Source organism: Dendrobates tinctorius, unplaced genomic scaffold (genome assembly GCF_039654945.1).
Source record: "Dendrobates tinctorius isolate UK_male_01 unplaced genomic scaffold, ASM3965494v1 ptg000350l, whole genome shotgun sequence".
NCBI lineage: Eukaryota > Metazoa > Chordata > Amphibia > Anura > Dendrobatidae > Dendrobates > Dendrobates tinctorius.
Genome location: NW_027362016.1, coordinates 2637317 through 2660199, shown reverse-complemented (window position 1 = coordinate 2660199; position 22883 = coordinate 2637317). Strand labels below are relative to the sequence as shown.

The window sequence follows — 22883 nt, the reverse complement described above, 5'->3', positions numbered from 1 at the left end:
TCTCAAATTTTTAACATTTTGTTTTCTGTAGATAGTTAAGATTTTTAGGCCTTTTGATCATGATCAGCCCATGTGCTTTGTTTAATATCTCCTTAAAATGTAAACGGTGAAGAAAAAGCATTTTGCCGAAACCCGGGACCTTTAGATCTTCAGTCTAACGCTCTCCCAACTGAGCTATTTCGGCCATATCTATACATTTTCTGGGGGGTTTGACACTCTGCAAATGTCAAGTGTCACACCTGGAGGGATATATTATAATTTTTCATTTGACTGTTTTTTGAAGCATGATTTCTATTTGAAACGCCTTCCATTTTGCTGTACATATTTAATAACATTCATTAACTATTTGTGAATGAGTAGAAAAAGACAGCAATTTTGCCATTGAATTTTTACATTTTCAGTTTGTCTCCATGCACCAGTATAATTCTGACCCTGTGCTTCTAGAATAGGTCATGGTCGCACATAAAACACAATTTGCATGCATAATGTTACATCAAGTTTTATTTTTTATGAGATGCAAACAATTGGAGCAAAAAAGAGACAAAAATTTAGAGAAAATATTTTATTGATTGTTAAAAGTGAGACCATTTGTCCCAAAATGTGCTGAAACATGTCAGAAGGACATGGGCATTTCACATTTTTTAAACTATGATTACCTACTTGTTAAGTTTTTGTTTATTAAGTATCGTTATGGTCTATTGATGTATGAGGTGAAAACTATGAAAGTAGACTTACCAGCAAATCCGTTTCTAGATATATTTCATGACAGCACTGTAGAAGGTTGATTCCCTACCCTAATAGGGACAGAGAACACAAAGAGGTGAAATAGTCCCTCCTCATTGACTGTCCAAAGGATTTTTCTAGTGCCAAAAGAACAACAGACATATGCACAAAAAATCTGTTTGATGTTCCTAGAGTTCTTTTTTGAGAGGACAAATTCAGATTCACTCCAAAGACTCTCAGGAAATTTTTCAAAACCACATTACTAAGTTTTGTTTGACCTTATCTAATCAATAAATGAAGATAAAGTTTCTTGAAATTAAATGTTGATGTCAGAAGTGGGATTTGAACCCACACCTCCAGGGGAGACTGCGACCTGCGACTGCGACAAAATAGAGGAAAAATTACTAAAAAACATTCATGTGTTCAAAAGGAAAAAGTTACCGTTTCTCAAATTTTTAACATTTTGTTTTCTGTAGATAGTTAAGATTTTTAGGCCTTTTGATCATGATCAATCCATGTGCTTTGTTTAATATCTCCTTAAAATGTAAACGGTGAAGAAAAAGCATTTTGCCGAAACCCGGGATTGGACCAGGGACCTTTAGATCTTCAGTCTAACGCTCTCCCAACATTTTATGCAGGATTTTGCAGGAATACCTTGCAGATGAAATTTGCATAGTACCAAAACAGCAGAAAACCTCCCAAAGTGACCACATTTTAGAAATTATTTTGCACAATGAGTTAATCAACACCTGCAATTACTATTGTCAGCCTATAGGTGTTTTCACTCTGAACCATCCAGCATTGCAAGTATGCCAGTTTAGTGCCCAGCTTTTGCTTGCAAAGACAAGCAACCCATACATTTTTAAGTGGGCTCTACTCACTGGAGCAATGTCAAATATGTAGATGCTTTGTCTCACCATTAAAGTAGAAACCTCCTATATTTCAAATTAAAGATGACGGACCTGTGTGGAGCTTGTGTTTTTTGCCTTTTTGACTTTGTCCACAGCATATTTTTTAAGGACATTTGTCTCAGTAATGCCTCAGTGTTTCAAAGTCAAACAAGCTGACTATAATCATTCAGCTAGTGTCTGATAAGTGCTGTCTGTTTCAGCTATCAGGTTACCTTTTAATCCTCTTACAGCTAAGTCAATCTGAAATAAAACAAAATAGAGGAAAAATTACTAAAAAACATTCATGTGTTCAAAAGGAAAAAGTTACCGTTTCTCAAATTTTTAACATTTTGTTTTCTGTAGATAGTTAAGATTTTTAGGCCTTTTGATCATGATCAGCCAATGTGCTTTGTTTAATATCTCCTTAAAATGTAAACGGTGAAGAAAAAGCATTTTGCCGAAACCCGGGACCATTAGATCTTCAGTCTAACGCTCTCCCAACTGAGCTATTTCGGCCATATCTATACATTTTCTGGGGGGTTTGACACTCTGCAAATGTCAAGTGTCACACCTGGAGGGATATATTATAATTTTTCATTTGACTGTTTTTTGAAGCATGATTTCTATTTGAAACGCCTTCCATTTTGCTGTACATATTTAATAACATTCATTAACTATTTGTGAATGAGTAGAAAAATACAGCAATTTTGCCATTGAATTTTTACATTTTCAGTTTGTCTCCATGCACCAGTATAATTCTGACCCTGTGCTTCTAGAATAGGTCATGGTCGCACATAAAACACAATTTGCATGCATAATGTTACATCAAGTTTTATTTTTTATGAGATGCAAACAATTGGGGCAAAAAAGAGACAAAAATTTAGAGAAAATATTTTATTGATTGTTAAAAGTGAGACCATTTGTCCCAAAATGTGCTGAAACATGTCAGAAGGACATGGGCATTTCACATTTTTTAAACTATGATTACCTACTTGTTAAGTTTTTGTTTATTAAGTATCGTTATGGTCTATTGATGCATGAGGTGAAAACTATGAAAGTAGACTTACCAGCAAATCCGTTTCTAGATATATTTCATGACAGCACTGTAGAAGGTTGATTCCCTACCCTAATAGGGACAGAGAACACAAAGAGGTGAAATAGTCCCTCCTCATTGACTGTCCAAAGGATTTTTCTAGTGCCAAAAGAACAACAGACATATGCACAAAAAATCTGTTTGATGTTCCTAGAGTTCTTTTTTGAGAGGACAAATTCAGATTCACTCCAAAGACTCTCAGGAAATTTTTCAAAACCACATTACTAAGTTTTGTTTGACCTCATGTAATCAATAAATGAAGATAAAGTTTCTTGAAAATAAATGTTGATGTCAGAAGTGGGATTTGCACCCACACCTCCAGGGGAGACTGCGACCTGAACACAGCGCCTTAGACCGCTCGGCCATCCTGACTTCGATATGCAATTGGAACTTAACTCCTTCCATGCTAGTCAGCAGAAATGTTACCATTCCTTGTGATTAAAAACTTGTCACACCACCCCAAAAAAGTCAATAAATAACATTTTTTATATGCGTACTTTTCGTCTGCATTAATTTTTAAACCTCCATTTATTTTGTTTGGATATTAGAAATGTTAGATTTCTCACAAATGGGGTGATGCACCACATTTCTTCAGAAACTACTGTTTGGCCACACAGCAGGGCTTTGAAAGGAAGAGCCCTATTTGGGTTTTGCAATGCAGATTTTGCAGGAATGCCTTGCAGATGAAATTTGCAGAGTACCAAAACAGCAGAAAACCTCCCAAAGTGACCACATTTTAGAAATTATTTTGCACAATGAGTTAATCAACACCTGCAATTACTATTGTCAGCCTATAGGTGTTTTCACTCTGAACCATCCAGCATTGCAAGTATGCCAGTTTAGTGCCCAGCTTTTGCTTGCAGAGACAAGCAACCCATACATTTTTAAGTGGGCTCTACTCACTGGAGCAATGTCAAATATGTAGATGCTTTGTCTCACCATTAAAGTAGAAACCTCCTATATTTCAAATTAAAGATGACGGACCTGTGTGGAGCTTGTGTTTTTTGCCTTTTTGACTTTGTCCACAGCATATTTTTTAAGGACATTTGTCTCAGTAATGCCTCAGTGTTTCAAAGTCAAACAAGCTGACTATAATCATTCAGCTAGTGTCTGATAAGTGCTGTCTGTTTCAGCTATCAGGTTACCTTTTAATCCTCTTACAGCTAAGTCAATCTGAAATAAAACAAAATAGAGGAAAAATTACTAAAAAACATTCATGTGTTCAAAAGGAAAAAGTTACCGTTTCTCAAATTTTTAACATTTTGTTTTCTGTAGATAGTTAAGATTTTTAGGCCTTTTGATCATGATCAGCCCATGTGCTTTGTTTAATATCTCCTTAAAATGTAAACGGTGAAGAAAAAGCATTTTGCCGAAACCCGGGACCATTAGATCTTCAGTCTAACGCTCTCCCAACTGAGCTATTTCGGCCATATCTATACATTTTCTGGGGGGTTTGACACTCTGCAAATGTCAAGTGTTTCACCTGGAGGGATATATTATAATTTTTCATTTGACTGTTTTTTGAAGCATGATTTCTATTTGAAACGCCTTCCATTTTGCTGTACATATTTAATAACATTCATTAACTATTTGTGAATGAGTAGAAAAAGACAGCAATTTTGCCATTGAATTTTTACATTTTCAGTTTGTCTCCATGCACCAGTATAATTCTGACCCTGTGCTTCTAGAATAGGTCATGGTCGCACATAAAACACAATTTGCATGCATAATGTTACATCAAGTTTTATTTTTTATGAGATGCAAACAATTGGAGCAAAAAAGAGACAAAAAATTAGAGAAAATATTTTATTGATTGTTAAAAGTGAGACCATTTGTCCCAAAATGTGCTGAAACATGTCAGAAGGACATGGGCATTTCACATTTTTTAAACTATGATTACCTACTTGTTAAGTTTTTGTTTATTAAGTATCGTTATGGTCTATTGATGTATGAGGTGAAAACTATGAAAGTAGACTTACCAGCAAATCCGTTTCTAGATATATTTCATGACAGCACTGTAGAAGGTTGATTCCCTACCCTAATAGGGATAGAGAACACAAAGAGGTGAAATAGTCCCTCCTCATTGACTGTCCAAAGGATTTTTCTAGTGCCAAAAGAACAACAGACATATGCACAAAAAATCTGTTTGATGTTCCTAGAGTTCTTTTTTGAGAGGACAAATTCAGATTCACTCCAAAGACTCTCAGGAAATTTTTCAAAACCACATTACTAAGTTTTGTTTGACCTCATCTAATCAATAAATGAAGATAAAGTTTCTTGAAATTAAATGTTGATGTCAGAAGTGGGATTTGAACCCACGCCTCCAGGGGAGACTGCGACCTGCGACTGCGACAAAATAGAGGAAAAATTACTAAAAAACTTTCATATGTTCAAAAGGAAAAAGTTACCGTTTCTCAAATTTTTAACATTTTGTTTTCTGTAGATAGTTAAGATTTTTAGGCCTTTTGATCATGATCAATCCATGTGCTTTGTTTAATATCTCCTTAAAATGTAAACGGTGAAGAAAAAGCATTTTGCCGAAACCCGGGATTGGACCAGGGACCTTTAGATCTTCAGTCTAACGCTCTCCCAACATTTTATGGGGGGTTTGACACTCTGCAAATGTCAAGTGTCACACCTGGAGGGATATATTATAATTTTTCATTTGACTGTTTTTTGAAGCATGATTTCTATTTGAAACGCCTTCCATTTTGCTGTACATATTTAATAACATTCATTAACTATTTGTGAATGAGTAGAAAAAGACAGCAATTTTGCCATTGAATTTTTACATTTTCAGTTTGTCTCCATGCACCAGTATAATTCTGACCCTGTGCTTCTAGAATAGGTCATGGTCGCACATAAAACACAATTTGCATGCATAATGTTACATCAAGTTTTATTTTTTATGAGATGCAAACAATTGGAGCAAAAAAGAGACAAAAATTTAGAGAAAATATTTTATTGATTGTTAAAAGTGAGACCATTTGTCCCAAAATGTGCTGAAACATGTCAGAATGACATGGGCATTTCAAATTTTTTAAACTATGATTACCTACTTGTTAAGTTTTTGTTTATTAAGTATCATTATGGTCTATTGATGTATGAGGTGAAAACTATGAAAGTAGACTTACCAGCAAATCCGTTTCTAGATATATTTCATGACAGCACTGTAGAAGGTTGATTCCCTACCCTAATAGGGACAGAGAACACAAAGAGGTGAAATAGTCCCTCCTCATTGACTGTCCAAAGGATTTTTCTAGTGCCAAAAGAACAACAGACATATGCACAAAAAATATGTTTGATGTTCCTAGAGTTCTTTTTTGAGAGGACAAATTCAGATTCACTCCAAAGACTCTAAGGAAATTTTTCAAAACCACATTACTAAGTTTTGTTTGACCTCATCTAATCAATAAATGAAGATAAAGTTTCTTGAAATTAAATGTTGATGTCAGAAGTGGGATTTGAACCCAGGGGAGACTGCAACCTGAACGCAGCGCCTTAGACGGCTCGGCCATCCCGACTTTGACATGCAATTGGAACTTAACTCCTTCCATGCTAGTCAGCAGAAATGTTACCATTCCTTGTGATTAAAAACTTGTCACACCACCCCAAAAAAGTCAATAAATAAAATTTTTTTATATGCGTACTTTTCATCTGCATTAATTTTTAAACCTCCATTTATTTTGTTTGGATATTAGAAATGTTAGATTTTTCACAAATGCGGTGATGCACCACATTTCTTCAGAAACTACTGTTTGGCCACACAGCAGGGCTTTGAAAGGAAGAGCCCTATTTGGATTTTGCATTGCAGATTTTGCAGGAATACCTTGCAGATGAAATTTGCAGAGTACCAAAACAGCAGAAAACCTCCCAAAGTGACCACATTTTAGAAATTATTTTGCACAATGAGTTAATCAACACCTGCAATTACTATTGTCAGCCTATAGGTGTTTTCACTCTGAACCATCCTGCATTGCAAGTATGCCAGTTTAGTGCCCAGCTTTTGCTTGCAGAGACAAGCAACCCATACATTTTTAAGTGGGCTCTACTCACTGGAGCAATGTCAAATATGTAAATGCTTTGTCTCACCATTAAAGTAGAAACCTCCTATATTTCAAATTAAAGATGACGGACCTGTGTGGAGCTTGTGTTTTTTGCCTTTTTGACTTTGTCCACAGCATATTTTTTAAGGACATTTGTCTCAGTAATGCCTCAGTGTTTCAAAGTCAAACAAGCTGACTATAATCATTCAGCTAGTGTCTGATAAGTGCTGTCTGTTTCAGCTATCAGGTTACCTTTTAATCCTCTTACAGCTAAGTCAATCTGAAATAAAACAAAATAGAGGCAAAATTACTAAAAAACATTCATGTGTTCAAAAGGAAAAAGTTACCGTTTCTCAAATTTTTAACATTTTGTTTTCTGTAGATAGTTAAGATTTTTAGGCCTTTTGATCATGATGAGCCCATGTGCTTTGTTTAATATCTCCTTAAAATGTAAACGGTGAAGAAAAAGCATTTTGCCGAAACCCGGGATTGGACCAGGGACCTTTAGATCTTCAGTCTAACGCTCTCCCAACTGAGCTATTTCGGCCATATCGATACATTTTCTGGGGGGTTTGACACTCTGCAAATGTCAAGTGTCACACCTGGAGGGATATATTATAATTTTTCATTTGACTGTTTTTTGAAGCATGATTTCTATTTGAAACGCCTTCCATTTTGCTGTACATATTTAATAACATTCATTAACTATTTGTGAATGAGTAGAAAAAGACAGCAATTTTGCCATTGAATTTTTACATTTTCAGTTTGTCTCCATGCACCAGTATAATTCTGACCCTGTGCTTCTAGAATAGGTCATGGTCGCACATAAAACACAATTTGCATGCATAATGTTACATCAAGTTTTATTTTTTATGAGATGCAAACAATTGGAGCAAAAAAGAGACAAAAATTTAGAGAAAATATTTTATTGATTGTTAAAAGTGAGACCATTTGTCCCAAAATGTGCTGAAACATGTCAGAAGGACATGGGCATTTCACATTTTTTAAACTATGATTACCTACTTGTTAAGTTTTTGTTTATTAAGTATCGTTATGGTCTATTGATGTATGAGGTGAAAACTATGAAAGTAGACTTACCAGCAAATCCGTTTCTAGATATATTTCATGACAGCACTGTAGAAGGTTGATTCCCTACCCTAATAGGGACAGAGAACACAAAGAGGTGAAATAGTCCCTCCTCATTGACTGTCCAAAGGATTTTTCTAGTGCCAAAAGAACAACAGACATATGCACAAAAAATCTGTTTGATGTTCCTAGAGTTCTTTTTTGAGAGGACAAATTCAGATTCACTCCAAAGACTCTCAGGAAATTTTTCAAAACCACATTACTAAGTTTTGTTTGACCTCATCTAATCAATAAATGAAGATAAAGTTTCTTGAAATTAAATGTTGATGTCAGAAGTGGGATTTGAACCCACGCCTCCAGGGGAGACTGCGACCTGCGACTGCGACAAAATAGAGGAAAAATTACTAAAAAACTTTCATATGTTCAAAAGGAAAAAGTTACCGTTTCTCAAATTTTTAACATTTTGTTTTCTGTAGATAGTTAAGATTTTTAGGCCTTTTGATCATGATCAATCCATGTGCTTTGTTTAATATCTCCTTAAAATGTAAACGGTGAAGAAAAAGCATTTTGCCGAAACCCGGGATTGGACCAGGGACCTTTAGATCTTCAGTCTAACGCTCTCCGAACATTTTATGGGGGGTTTGACACTCTGCAAATGTCAAGTGTCACACCTGGAGGGATATATTATAATTTTTCATTTGACTGTTTTTTGAAGCATGATTTCTATTTGAAACGCCTTCATTTTGCTGTACATATTTAATAACATTCATTAACTATTTGTGAATGAGTAGAAAAAGACAGCAATTTTGCCATTGAATTTTTACATTTTCAGTTTGTCTCCATGCACCAGTATAATTCTGACCCTGTGCTTCTAGAATAGGTCATGGTCGCACATAAAACACAATTTGCATGCATAATGTTACATCAAGTTTTATTTTTTATGAGATGCAAACAATTGGAGCAAAAAAGAGACAAAAATTTAGAGAAAATATTTTATTGATTGTTAAAAGTGAGACCATTTGTCCCAAAATGTGCTGAAACATGTCAGAATGACATGGGCATTTCAAATTTTTTAAACTATGATTACCTACTTGTTAAGTTTTTGTTTATTAAGTATCATTATGGTCTATTGATGTATGAGGTGAAAACTATGAAAGTAGACTTACCAGCAAATCCGTTTCTAGATATATTTCATGACAGCACTGTAGAAGGTTGATTCCCTACCCTAATAGGGACAGAGAACACAAAGAGGTGAAATAGTCCCTCCTCATTGACTGTCCAAAGGATTTTTCTAGTGCCAAAAGAACAACAGACATATGCACAAAAAATATGTTTGATGTTCCTAGAGTTCTTTTTTGAGAGGACAAATTCAGATTCACTCCAAAGACTCTCAGGAAATTTTTCAAAACCACATTACTAAGTTTTGTTTGACCTCATCTAATCAATAAATGAAGATAAAGTTTCTTGAAATTAAATGTTGATGTCAGAAGTGGGATTTGAACCCAGGGGAGACTGCAACCTGAACGCAGCGCCTTAGACGGCTCGGCCATCCCGACTTTGACATGCAATTGGAACTTAACTCCTTCCATGCTAGTCAGCAGAAATGTTACCATTCCTTGTGATTAAAAACTTGTCACACCACCCCAAAAAAGTCAATAAATAACATTTTTTATATGCGTACTTTTCGTCTGCATTAATTTTTAAACCTCCATTTATTTTGTTTGGATATTAGAAATGTTAGATTTCTCACAAATGCGGTGATGCACCACATTTCTTCAGAAACTACTGTTTGGCCACACAGCAGGGCTTTGAAAGGAAGAGCCCTATTTGGGTTTTGCAATGCTGATTTTGCAGGAATACCTTGCAGATGAAATTTGCAGAGTACCAAAACAGCAGAAAACCTCCCAAAGTGACCACATTTTAGAAATTATTTTGCACAATGAGTTAATCAACACCTGCAATTACTATTGTCAGCCTATAGGTGTTTTCACTCTGAACCATCCAGCATTGCAAGTATGCCAGTTTAGTGCCCAGCTTTTGCTTGCAGAGACAAGCAACCCATACATTTTTAAGTGGGCTCTACTCACTGGAGCAATGTCAAATATGTAGATGCTTTGTCTCACCATTAAAGTAGAAACCTCCTATATTTCAAATTAAAGATGACGGACCTGTGTGGAGCTTGTGTTTTTTGCCTTTTTGACTTTGTCCACAGCATATTTTTTAAGGACATTTGTCTCAGTAATGCCTCAGTGTTTCAAAGTCAAACAAGCTGACTATAATCATTCAGCTAGTGTCTGATAAGTGCTGTCTGTTTCAGCTATCAGGTTACCTTTTAATCCTCTTACAGCTAAGTCAATCTGAAATAAAACAAAATAGAGGAAAAATTACTAAAAAACATTCATGTGTTCAAAAGGAAAAGGTTACCGTTTCTCAAATTTTTAACATTTTGTTTTCTGTAGATAGTTAAGATTTTTAGGCCATTTGATCATGATCAGTCCATGTGCTTTGTTTAATATCTCCTTAAAATGTAAACGGTGAAGAAAAAGCATTTTGCCGAAACCCGGGATTGGACCAGGGACCTTTAGATCTTCAGTCTAACGCTCTCCCAACATTTTCTGGGGGGTTTGACACTCTGCAAATGTCAAGTGTCACACCTGGAGGGATATATTATAATTTTTCATTTGACTGTTTTTTGAAGCATGATTTCTATTTGAAACGCCTTCCAATTTGCTGTACATATTTAATAACATTCATTAACTATTTGTGAATGAGTAGAAAAAGACAGCAATTTTGCCATTGAATTTTTACATTTTCAGTTTGTCTCCATGCACCAGTATAATTCTGACCCTGTGCTTCTAGAATAGGTCATGGTCGCACATAAAACACAATTTGCATGCATAATGTTACATCAAGTTTTATTTTTTATGAGATGCAAACAATTGGAGCAAAAAAGAGACAACAATTTAGAGAAAATATTTTATTGATTGTTAAAAGTGAGACCATTTGTCCCAAAATGTGCTGAAACATGTCAGAATGACATGGGCATTTCACATTTTTTAAACTATGATTACCTACTTGTTAAGTTTTTGTTTATTAAGTATCGTTATGGTCTATTGATGTATGAGGTGAAAACTATGAAAGTAGACGTCCCAGCAAATCCGTTTCTAGATATATTTCATGACAGCACTGTAGAAGGTTGATTCCCTTCCCTAATAGGGACAGAGAACACAAAGAGGTGAAATAGTCCCTCCTCATTGACTGTCCAAAGGATTTTTCTAGTGCCAAAAGAACAACAGACATATGCACAAAAAATCTGTTTGATGTTCCTAGAGTTCTTTTTTGAGAGGACAAATTCAGATTCACTCCAAAGACTCTCAGGAAATTTTTCAAAACCACATTACTAAGTTTTGTTTGACCTCATCTAATCAATGAAGATAAAGTTTCTTGAAATTAAATGTTGATGTCAGAAGTGGGATCTGAACACACGCCTCCAGGGGAAACTGCGACCTGGACGCAGCGCCTTAGACCGCTCGGCCATCCTGACTTCGATATGCAATTGGAACTTAACTCCTTCCATGCTAGTCAGCAGAAATGTTACCATTCCTTGTGATTAAAAACTTGTCACACCACCCCAAAAAAGTCAATAAATAACATTTTTTATATGCGTACTTTTCGTCTGCATTAATTTTTAAACCTCCATTTATTTTGTTTGGATATTAGAAATGTTAGATTTCTCACAAATGCGGTGATGCACCACATTTCTTCAGAAACTACTGTTTGGCCACACAGCAGGGCTTTGAAAGGAAGAGCCCTATTTGGGTTTTGCAATGCTGATTTTGCAGGAATACCTTGCAGATGAAATTTGCAGAGTACCAAAACAGCAGAAAACCTCCCAAAGTGACCACATTTTAGAAATTATTTTGCACAATGAGTTAATCAACACCTGCAATTACTATTGTCAGCCTATAGGTGTTTTCACTCTGAACCATCCAGCATTGCAAGTATGCCAGTTTAGTGCCCAGCTTTTGCTTGCAGAGACAAGCAACCCATACATTTTTAAGTGGGCTCTACTCACTGGAGCAATGTCAAATATGTAGATGCTTTGTCTCACCATTAAAGTAGAAACCTCCTATATTTCAAATTAAAGATGACGGACCTGTGTGGAGCTTGTGTTTTTTGCCTTTTTGACTTTGTCCACAGCATATTTTTTAAGGACATTTGTCTCAGTAATGCCTCAGTGTTTCAAAGTCAAACAAGCTGACTATAATCATTCAGCTAGTGTCTGATAAGTGCTGTCTGTTTCAGCTATCAGGTTACCTTTTAATCCTCTTACAGCTAAGTCAATCTGAAATAAAACAAAATAGAGGAAAAATTGCTAAAAAACATTCATGTGTTCAAAAGGAAAAAGTTACCACTTCTCAAATTTTTAACATTTTGTTTTCTGTAGATAGTTAAGATTTTTAGGCCTTTTGATCATGATCAGTCCATGTGCTTTGTTTAATATCTCCTTAAAATGGAAACGGTGAAGAAAAAGCATTTTGCCGAAACCCGGGATTGGACCAGGGACCTTTAGATCTTCAGTCTAACGCTCTCCCAACTGAGCTATTTCGGCCATATCTATACATTTTCTGGGGGGTTTGACACTCTGCAAATGTCAAGTGTCACACCTGGAGGGATATATTATAATTTTTCATTTGACTGTTTTTTGAAGCATGATTTCTATTTGTAACGCCATCCATTTTGCCGTACATATTTAATAACATTCATTAACTATTTGTGAATGAGTAGAAAAAGACAGCAATTTTGCCATTGAATTTTTACATTTTCAGTTTGTCTCCATGCACCAGTATAATTCTGACCCTGTGCTTCTAGAATAGGTCATGGTCGCACATAAAACACAATTTGCATGCATAATGTTACATCAAGTTTTATTTTTTATGAGATGCAAACAATTGGAGCAAAAAAGAGACAAAAATTTAGAGAAAATATTTTATTGATTGTTAAAAGTGAGACCATTTGTCCCAAAATGTGCTGAAACATGTCAGAATGACATGGGCATTTCACATTTTTTAAACTATGATTACCTACTTGTTAAGTTTTTGTTTATTAAGTATCGTTATGGTCTATTGATGTATGAGGTGAAAACTATGAAAGTAGACTTACCAGCAAATCCGTTTCTAGATATATTTCATGACAGCACTGTAGAAGGTTGATTCCCTACCCTAATTGGGACAGAGAACACAAAGAGGTGAAATAGTCCCTCCTCATTGACTGTCCAAAGGATTTTTCTAGTGCCAAAAGAACAACAGACATATGCACAAAAAATCTGTTTGATGTTCCTAGAGTTCTTTTTTGAGAGGACAAATTCAGATTCACTCCAAAGACTCTCAGGAAATTTTTCAAAACCACATTCCTAAGTTTTGTTTGACCTCATGTAATCAATAAATGAAGATAAAGTTTCTTGAAATTAAATGTTGATGTCAGAAGTGGGATTTGAACCCACGCCTCCAGGGGAGACTGCGACATGAACGCAGCACCTTAGACCGCTCGGCCATCCTGACTTCACTATGCAATTGGAACTTAACTCCTTCCATGCTAGTCAGCAGAAATGTTACCATCCCTTGTGATTACAAACTTGTCACACCACCCCAAAAAAGTCAATAAATAAAATTTTTTATATGCGTACTTTTCGTCTGCATTAATTTTTAAACCTCCATTTATTTTGTTTGGATATTAGAAATGTTAGATTTCTCACAAATGCGGTGATGCACCACATTTCTTCAGAAACTACTGTTTGGCCACACAGCAGGGCTTTGAAAGGAAGAGCCCTATTTGGGTTTTGCAATGCAGATTTTGCAGGAATACCTTGCAGATGAAATTTGCAGAGTACCAAAACAGCAGAAAACCTCCCAAAGTGACCACATTTTAGAAATTATTTTGCACAATGAGTTAATCAACACCTGCAATTACTATTGTCAGCCTATAGGTGTTTTCACTCTGAACCATCCAGCATTGCAAGTATGCCAGTTTAGTGCCCAGCTTTTGCTTGCAGAGACAAGCAACCCATACATTTTTAAGTGGGCTCTACTCACTGGAGCAATGTCAAATATGTAGATGCTTTGTCTCACCATTAAAGTAGAAACCTCCTATATTTCAAATTAAAGATGACGGACCTGTGTGGAGCTTGTGATTTTTGCCTTTTTGACTTTGTCCACAGCATATTTTTTAAGGACATTTGTCTCAGTAATGCCTCAGTGTTTCAAAGTCAAACAAGCTGACTATAATCATTCAGCTAGTGTCTGATAAGTGCTGTCTGTTTCAGCTATCAGGTTACCTTTTAATCCTCTTACAGCTAAGTCAATCTGAAATAAAACAAAATAGAGGAAAAATTGCTAAAAAACATTCATGTGTTCAAAAGGAAAAAGTTACCATTTCTCAAATTTTTAACATTTTGTTTTCTGTAGATAGTTAAGATTTTTAGGCCTTTTGATCATGATCAGTCCATGTGCTTTGTTTAATATCTCCTTAAAATGTAAACGGTGAAGAAAAAGCATTTTGCCGAAACCTGGGATTGGACCAGGGACCTTTAGATCTTCAGTCTAACGCTCTCCCAACTGAGCTATTTCGGCCATATCTATACATTTTCTGGGGGGTTTGACACTCTGCAAATGTCAAGTGTCACACCTGGAGGGATATATTATAATTTTTCATTTGACTGTTTTTTGAAGCATGATTTCTATTTGAAACGCCTTCCATTTTGCTGTACATATTTAATAACATTCATTAACTATTTGTGAATGAGTAGAAAAAGACAGCAATTTTGCCATTGAATTTTTACATTTTCAGTTTGTCTCCATGCACCAGTATAATTCTGACAATGTGCTTCTAGAATAGGTCATGGTCGCACATAAAACACAATTTGCATGCATAATGTTACATGAAGTTTTATTTTTTATGAGATGCAAACAATTGGAGCAAAAAAGAGACAAAAATTTAGAGAAAATATTTTATTGATTGTTAATGTTAAAAGTGAGACCATTTGTCCCAAAATGTGCTGAAACATGTCAGAAGGACATGGGCTTTTCACATTTTTTAAACTATGATTACCTACTTGTTAAGTTTTTGTTTATTAAGTATCGTTATGGTCTATTGATGTATGAGGTGAAAACTATGAAAGTAGACTTACCAGCAAATCCGTTTCTAGATATATTTCATGACAGCACTGTAGAAGGTTGATTCCCTACCCTAATAGGGACAGAGAACACAAAGAGGTGAAATAGTCCCTCCTCATTGACTGTCCAAAGGATTTTTCTAGTGCCAAAAGAACAACAGACATATGCACAAAAAATCTGTTTGATGTTCCTAGAGTTCTTTTTTGAGAGGGACAAATTCAGATTCACTCCAAAGACTCTCAGGAAATTTTTCAAAACCACATTGCTAAGTTTTGTTTGACCTCATCTAATCAATAAATGAAGATAAAGTTTCTTGAAATTAAATGTTGATGTCAGAAGTGGGATTTGAACCCACGCCTCCAGGGGAGACTGCGACATGAACGCAGCACCTTAGACCACTCGGCCATCCTGACTTCACTATGCAATTGGAACTTAACTCCTTCCATGCTAGTCAGCAGAAATGTTACCATCCCTTGTGATTACAAACTTGTCACACCACCCCAAAAAAGTCAATAAATAACATTTTTTATATGCGTACTTTTCGTCTGCATTAATTTTTAAACCTCCATTTATTTTGTTTGGATATTAGAAATGTTAGATTTCTCACAAATGCGGTGATGCACCACATTTCTTCAGAAACTACTGTTTGGCCACACAGCAGGGCTTTGAAAGGAAGAGCCCTATTTGGGTTTTGCAATGCAGATTTTGCAGGAATACCTTGCAGATGAAATTTGCAGAGTACCAAAACAGCAGAAAACCTCCCAAAGTGACCACATTTTAGAAATTATTTTGCACAATGAGTTAATCAACACCTGCAATTTCTATTGTCAGCCTATAGGTGTTTTCACTCTGAACCATCCAGCCTTGCAAGTATGCCAGTTTAGTGCCCAGCTTTTGCTTGCAGAGACAAGCAACCCATACATTTTTAAGTGGGCTCTACTCACTGGAGCAATGTCAAATATGTAGATGCTTTGTCTCACCATTAAAGTAGAAACCTCCTATATTTCAAATTAAAGATGACGGACCTGTGTGGAGCTTGTGATTTTTGCCTTTTTGACTTTGTCCACAGCATATTTTTTAAGGACATTTGTCTCAGTAATGCCTCAGTGTTTCAAAGTCAAACAAGCTGACTATAATCATTCAGCTAGTGTCTGATAAGTGCTGTCTGTTTCAGCTATCAGGTTACCTTTTAATCCTCTTACAGCTAAGTCAATCTGAAATAAAACAAAATAGAGGAAAAATTGCTAAAAAACATTCATGTGTTCAAAAGGAAATAGTTACCATTTCTCAAATTTTTAACATTTTGTTTTCTGTAGATAGTTAAGATTTTTAGGCCTTTTGATCATGATCAGTCCATGTGCTTTGTTTAATATCTCCTTAAAATGTAAACGGTGAAGAAAAAGCATTTTGCCGAAACCTGGGATTGGACCAGGGACCTTTAGATCTTCAGTCTAACGCTCTCCCAACTGAGCTATTTCGGCCATATCTATACATTTTCTGGGGGGTTTGACACTCTGCAAATGTCAAGTGTCACACCTGGAGGGATATATTATAATTTTTCATTTGACTGTTTTTTGAAGCATGATTTCTATTTGAAACGCCTTCCATTTTGCTGTACATATTTAATAACATTCATTAACTATTTGTGAATGAGTAGAAAAAGACAGCAATTTTGCCATTGAATTTTTACATTTTCAGTTTGTCTCCATGCACCAGTATAATTCTGACAATGTGCTTCTAGAATAGGTCATGGTCGCACATAAAACACAATTTGCATGCATAATGTTACATCAAGTTTTATTTTTTATGAGATGCAAACAATTGGAGCAAAAAAGAGACAAAAATTTAGAGAAAATATTTTATTGATTGTTAATGTTAAAAGTGAGACCATTTGTCCCAAAATGTGCTGAAACATGTCAGAAGGACATGGGCTTTTCACATTTTTTAAACTATGATTACCTACTTGTTAAGTTTTTGTTTATTAAGTATCGTTATGGTCTATTGATGTATGAGGTGAAAACTATGAAAGTAGACTTACCAGCAAATCCGTTTCTAGATATATTTCATGACAGCACTGTAGAAGGTTGATTCCCTACCCTAATAGGGACAGAGAACACAAAGAGGTGAAATAGTCCCTCCTCATTGACTGTCCAAAGGATTTTTCTAGTGCCAAAAGAACAACAGACATATGCACAAAAAATCTGTTTGATGTTACTAGAGTTCTTTTTTGAGAGGACAAATTCAGATTCACTCCAAAGACTCTCAGGAAATTTTTCAAAACCACATTACTAAGTTTTGTTTGACCTCATCTAATCAATAAATGAAGATAAAGTTTCTTGAAATTAAATGTTGATGTCAGAAGTGGGATTTGAACCCACGCCTCCAGGGGAGACTGCGACCTGAACACAGCGCCTTAGACCGCTCGGCCATCCTGACTTCGAAATGCAATTGGAACTTAACTCCTTCCATGCTAGTCAGCAGAAATGTTACCATTCCTTGTGATTAAAAACTTGTCACACCACCCCAAAAAAGTCAATAAATAACATTTTTTATATGCGTACTTTTCGTCTGCATTAATTTTTAAACCTCCATTTATTTTGTTTGGATATTAGAAATGTTAGATTTCTCACAAATGCGGTGATGCACCACATTTCTTCAGAAACTACTGTTTGGCCACACAGCAGGGCTTTGAAAGGAAGAGCCCTATTTGGGTTTTGCAATGCAGATTTTGCAGGAATACCTTGCAGATGAAATTTGCAGAGTACCAAAACAGCAGAAAACCTCCCAAAGTGACCACATTTTAGAAATTATTTTGCACAATGAGTTAATCAACACCTGCAATTACTATTGTCAGCCTATAGGTGTTTTCACTCTGAACCATCCAGCATTGCAAGTATGCCAGTTTAGTGCCCATCTTTTGCTTGCAGAGACAAGCAACCCATACATTTTTAAGTGGGCTCTACTCACTGGAGCAATGTCAAATATGTAGATGCTTTGTCTCTCCATTAAAGTAGAAACCTCCTATATTTCAAATTAAAGATGACGGACCTGTGTGGAGCTTGTGTTTTTTGCCTTTTTGACTTTGTCCACAGCATATTTTTTAAGGACATTTGTCTCAGTAATGCCTCAGTGTTTCAAAGTCAAACAAGCTGACTATAATCATTCAGCTAGTGTCTGATAAGTGCTGTCTATTTCAGCTATCAGGTTACCTTTTAATCCTCTTACAGCTAAGTCAATCTGAAATAAAACAAAATAGAGGAAAAATTGCTAAAAAAACATTCATGTGTTCAAAAGGAAAAAGTTACCATTTCTCAAATTTTTAACATTTTGTTTTCTGTAGATAGTTAAGATTTTTAGGCCTTTTGATCATGATCAGTCCATGCGCTTTGTTTAATATCTCCTTAAAATGTAAACGGTGAAGAAAAAGCATTTTGCCGAAACCTGGGATTGGACCAGGGACCTTTAGATGTTCAGTCTAACGCTCTCCCAACTGAGCTATTTCGGCCATGTCTATACATTTTCTGGGGGGTTTGACACTCTGCAAATGTCAAGTGTCACACCTGGAGGGATATATTATAATTTTTCATTTGACTGTTTTTTGAAGCATGATTTCTATTTGAAACGCCTTCCATTTTGCTGTACATATTTAATAACATTCATTAACTATTTGTGAATGAGTAGAAAAAGACAGCAATTTTGCCATTGAAATTTTACATTTTCAGTTTGTCTCCATGCACCAGTATAATTCTGACCCTGTGCTTCTAGAATAGGTCATGGTCGCACATAAAACACAATTTGCATGCATAATGTTACATCAAGTTTTATTTTTTATGAGATGCAAACAATTGGAGCAAAAAAGAGACAAAAATTTAGAGAAAATATTTTATTGATTGTTAATGTTAAAAGTGAGACCATTTGTCCCAAAATGTGCTGAAACATGTCAGAAGGACATGGGCTTTTCACATTTTTTAAACTATGATTACCTACTTGTTAAGTTTTTGTTTATTAAGTATCGTTATGGTCTATTGATGTATGAGGTGAAAACTATGAAAGTAGACTTACCAGCAAATCCGTTTCTAGATATATTTCATGACAGCACTGTAGAAGGTTGATTCCCTACCCTAATAGGGACAGAGAACACAAAGAGGTGAAATAGTCCCTCCTCATTGACTGTCCAAAGGATTTTTCTAGTGCCAAAAGAACAACAGACATATGCACAAAAAATCTGTTTGATGTTCCTAGAGTTCTTTTTTGAGAGGACAAATTCAGATTCACTCCAAAGACTCTCAGGAAATTTTTCAAAACCACATTACTAAGTTTTGTTTGACCTCATCTAATCAATAAATGAAGATAAAGTTTCTTGAAATTAAATGTTGATGTCAGAAGTGGGATTTGAACCCACGCCTCCAGGGGAGACTGCGACCTGAACGCAGCGCCTTAGACCGCTCGCCCATCCTGACTTCGATATGCAATTGGAACTTAACTCCTTCCATGCTAGTCAGCAGAAATGTTACCATTCCTTGTGATTAAAAACTTGTCACACCACCCCAAAAAAGTCAATAAATAACATTTTTTATATGCGTACTTTTCGTCTGCATTAATTTTTAAACCTCCATTTATTTTGTTTGGATATTAGAAATGTTAGATTTCTCACAAATGCGGTGATGCACCACATTTCTTCAGAAACTACTGTTTGGCCACACAGCAGGGCTTTGAAAGGAAGAGCCCTATTTGGGTTTTGCAATGCAGATTTTGCAGGAATACCTTGCAGATGAAATTTGCAGAGTACCAAAACAGCAGAAAACCTCCCAAAGTGACCACATTTTAGAAATTATTTTGCACAATGAGTTAATCAACACCTGCAATTACTATTGTCAGCCTATAGGTGTTTTCACTCTGAACCATCCAGCATTGCAAGTATGCCAGTTTAGTGCCCAGCTTTTGCTTGCAGAGACAAGCAACCCATACATTTTTAAGTGGGCTCTACTCACTGGAGCAATGTCAAATATGTAGATGCTTTGTCTCTCCATTAAAGTAGAAACCTCCTATATTTCAAATTAAAGATGACGGACCTGTGTGGAGCTTGTGTTTTTTGCCTTTTTGACTTTGTCCACAGCATATTTTTTAAGGACATTTGTCTCAGTAATGCCTCAGTGTTTCAAAGTCAAACAAGCTGACTATAATCATTCAGCTAGTGTCTGATAAGTGCTGTCTGTTTCAGCTATCAGGTTACCTTTTAATCCTCTTACAGCTAAGTCAATCTGAAATAAAACAAAATAGAGGAAAAATTACTAAAAAACATTCATGTGTTCAAAAGGAAAAAGTTACCATTTCTCAAATTTTTAACATTTTGTTTTCTGTAGATAGTTAAGATTTTTAGGCCTTTTGATCATGATCAGTCCATGTGCTTTGTTTAATATCTCCTTAAAATGTAAACGGTGAAGAAAAAGCATTTTGCCGAAACCTGGGATTGGACCAGGGACCTTTAGATCTTCAGTCTAACGCTCTCCCAACTGAGCTATTTCGGCCATATCTATACATTTTCTGGGGGGTTTGACACTCTGCAAATGTCAAGTGTCACACCTGGAGGGATATATTATAATTTTTCATTTGACTGTTTTTTGAAGCATGATTTCTATTTGAAACGCCTTCCATTTTGCTGTACATATTTAATAACATTCATTAACTATTTGTGAATGAGTAGAAAAAGACAGCAATTTTGCCATTGAATTTTTACATTTTCAGTTTGTCTCCATGCACCAGTATAATTCTGACAATGTGCTTCTAGAATAGGTCATGGTCGCACATAAAACACAATTTGCATGCATAATGTTACATGAAGTTTTATTTTTTATGAGATGCAAACAATTGGAGCAAAAAAGAGACAAAAATTTAGAGAAAATATTTTATTGATTGTTAATGTTAAAAGTGAGACCATTTGTCCCAAAATGTGCTGAAACATGTCAGAAGGACATGGGCTTTTCACATTTTTTAAACTATGATTACCTACTTGTTAAGTTTTTGTTTATTAAGTATCGTTATGGTCTATTGATGTATGAGGTGAAAACTATGAAAGTAGACTTACCAGCAAATCCGTTTCTAGATATATTTCATGACAGCACTGTAGAAGGTTGATTCCCTACCCTAATAGGGACAGAGAACACAAAGAGGTGAAATAGTCCCTCCTCATTGACTGTCCAAAGGATTTTTCTAGTGCCAAAAGAACAACAGACATATGCACAAAAAATCTGTTTGATGTTCCTAGAGTTCTTTTTTGAGAGGGACAAATTCAGATTCACTCCAAAGACTCTCAGGAAATTTTTCAAAACCACATTGCTAAGTTTTGTTTGACCTCATCTAATCAATAAATGAAGATAAAGTTACTTGAAATTAAATGTTGATGTCAGAAGTGGGATTTGAACCCACGCCTCCAGGGGAGACTGCGACAAGAACGCAGCACCTTAGACCACTCGGCCATCCTGACTTCACTATGCAATTGGAACTTAACTCCTTCATTCTAGTCAGCAGAAATGTTACCATCCCTTGTGATTACAAACTTGTCACACCACCCCAAAAAAGTCAATAAATAACATTTTTTATATGCGTACTTTTCGTCTGCATTAATTTTTAAACCTCCATTTATTTTGTTTGGATATTAGAAATGTTAGATTTCTCACAAATGCGGTGATGCACCACATTTCTTCAGAAACTACTGTTTGGCTACACAGCAGGGCTTTGAAAGGAAGAGCCCTATTTGGGTTTTGCAATGCAGATTTTGCAGGAATACCTTGCAGATGAAATTTGCAGAGTACCAAAACAGCAGAAAACCTCCCAAAGTGACCACATTTTAGAAATTATTTTGCACAATGAGTTAATCAACACCTGCAATTTCTATTGTCAGCCTATAGGTGTTTTCACTCTGAACCATCCAGCCTTGCAAGTATGCCAGTTTAGTGCCCAGCTTTTGCTTGCAGAGACAAGCAACCCATACATTTTTAAGTGGGCTCTACTCACTGGAGCAATGTCAAATATGTAGATGCTTTGTCTCACCATTAAAGTAGAAACCTCCTATATTTCAAATTAAAGATGACGGACCTGTGTGGAGCTTGTGATTTTTGCCTTTTTGACTTTGTCCACAGCATATTTTTTAAGGACATTTGTCTCAGTAATGCCTCAGTGTTTCAAAGTCAAACAAGCTGACTATAATCATTCAGCTAGTGTCTGATAAGTGCTGTCTGTTTCAGCTATCAGGTTACCTTTTAATCCTCTTACAGCTAAGTCAATCTGAAATAAAACAAAATAGAGGAAAAATTGCTAAAAAACATTCATGTGTTCAAAAGGAAAAAGTTACCATTTCTCAAATTTTTAACATTTTGTTTTCTGTAGATAGTTAAGATTTTTAGGCCTTTTGATCATGATCAGTCCATGTGCTTTGTTTAATATCTCCTTAAAATGTAAACGGTGAAGAAAAAGCATTTTGCCGAAACCTGGGATTGGACCAGGGACCTTTAGATCTTCAGTCTAACGCTCTCCCAACTGAGCTATTTCGGCCATGTCTATACATTTTCTGGGGGGTTTGACACTCTGCAAATGTCAAGTGTCACACCTGGAGGGATATATTATAATTTTTCATTTGACTGTTTTTTGAAGCATGATTTCTATTTGAAACGCCTTCCATTTTGCTGTACATATTTAATAACATTCATTAACTATTTGTGAATGAGTAGAAAAAGACAGCAATTTTGCCATTGAATTTTTACATTTTCAGTTTGTCTCCATGCACCAGTATAATTCTGACCCTGTGCTTCTAGAATAGGTCATGGTCGCACATAAAACACAATTTGCATGCATAATGTTACATCAAGTTTTATTT

The 22883-nt window shown here is 35.6% G+C and overlaps 9 non-coding genes across 9 annotated transcripts; all 9 read right to left on the bottom strand.

Annotated features, from left to right (window-relative positions):
• Window positions 1-7226: 7226 nt before the first annotated feature.
• Window positions 7227-7299, bottom strand: TRNAF-GAA (transfer RNA phenylalanine (anticodon GAA)). The gene has a single exon. It is a non-coding gene; the product is annotated as a tRNA-Phe (tRNA).
• Window positions 7300-12377: 5078 nt separating this feature from the next.
• On the bottom strand, window positions 12378-12450 carry TRNAF-GAA (transfer RNA phenylalanine (anticodon GAA)). Its single transcript has one exon. It is a non-coding gene; the product is annotated as a tRNA-Phe (tRNA).
• Window positions 12451-13316: 866 nt separating this feature from the next.
• On the bottom strand, window positions 13317-13399 carry TRNAM-CAU (transfer RNA methionine (anticodon CAU)). Its single transcript has one exon. It is a non-coding gene; the product is annotated as a tRNA-Met (tRNA).
• Window positions 13400-14394: 995 nt separating this feature from the next.
• Window positions 14395-14467, bottom strand: TRNAF-GAA (transfer RNA phenylalanine (anticodon GAA)). Its single transcript has one exon. It is a non-coding gene; the product is annotated as a tRNA-Phe (tRNA).
• An 873-nt stretch (window positions 14468-15340) lies between these two features.
• TRNAM-CAU (transfer RNA methionine (anticodon CAU)) lies at window positions 15341-15423 on the bottom strand. The gene has a single exon. It is a non-coding gene; the product is annotated as a tRNA-Met (tRNA).
• Window positions 15424-16418: 995 nt separating this feature from the next.
• Window positions 16419-16491, bottom strand: TRNAF-GAA (transfer RNA phenylalanine (anticodon GAA)). Its single transcript has one exon. It is a non-coding gene; the product is annotated as a tRNA-Phe (tRNA).
• An 872-nt stretch (window positions 16492-17363) lies between these two features.
• On the bottom strand, window positions 17364-17446 carry TRNAL-CAG (transfer RNA leucine (anticodon CAG)). The gene has a single exon. It is a non-coding gene; the product is annotated as a tRNA-Leu (tRNA).
• A 3019-nt stretch (window positions 17447-20465) lies between these two features.
• On the bottom strand, window positions 20466-20538 carry TRNAF-GAA (transfer RNA phenylalanine (anticodon GAA)). Its single transcript has one exon. It is a non-coding gene; the product is annotated as a tRNA-Phe (tRNA).
• A 1950-nt stretch (window positions 20539-22488) lies between these two features.
• Window positions 22489-22561, bottom strand: TRNAF-GAA (transfer RNA phenylalanine (anticodon GAA)). The gene has a single exon. It is a non-coding gene; the product is annotated as a tRNA-Phe (tRNA).
• Between the last annotated feature and the right edge of the window lie 322 nt (window positions 22562-22883).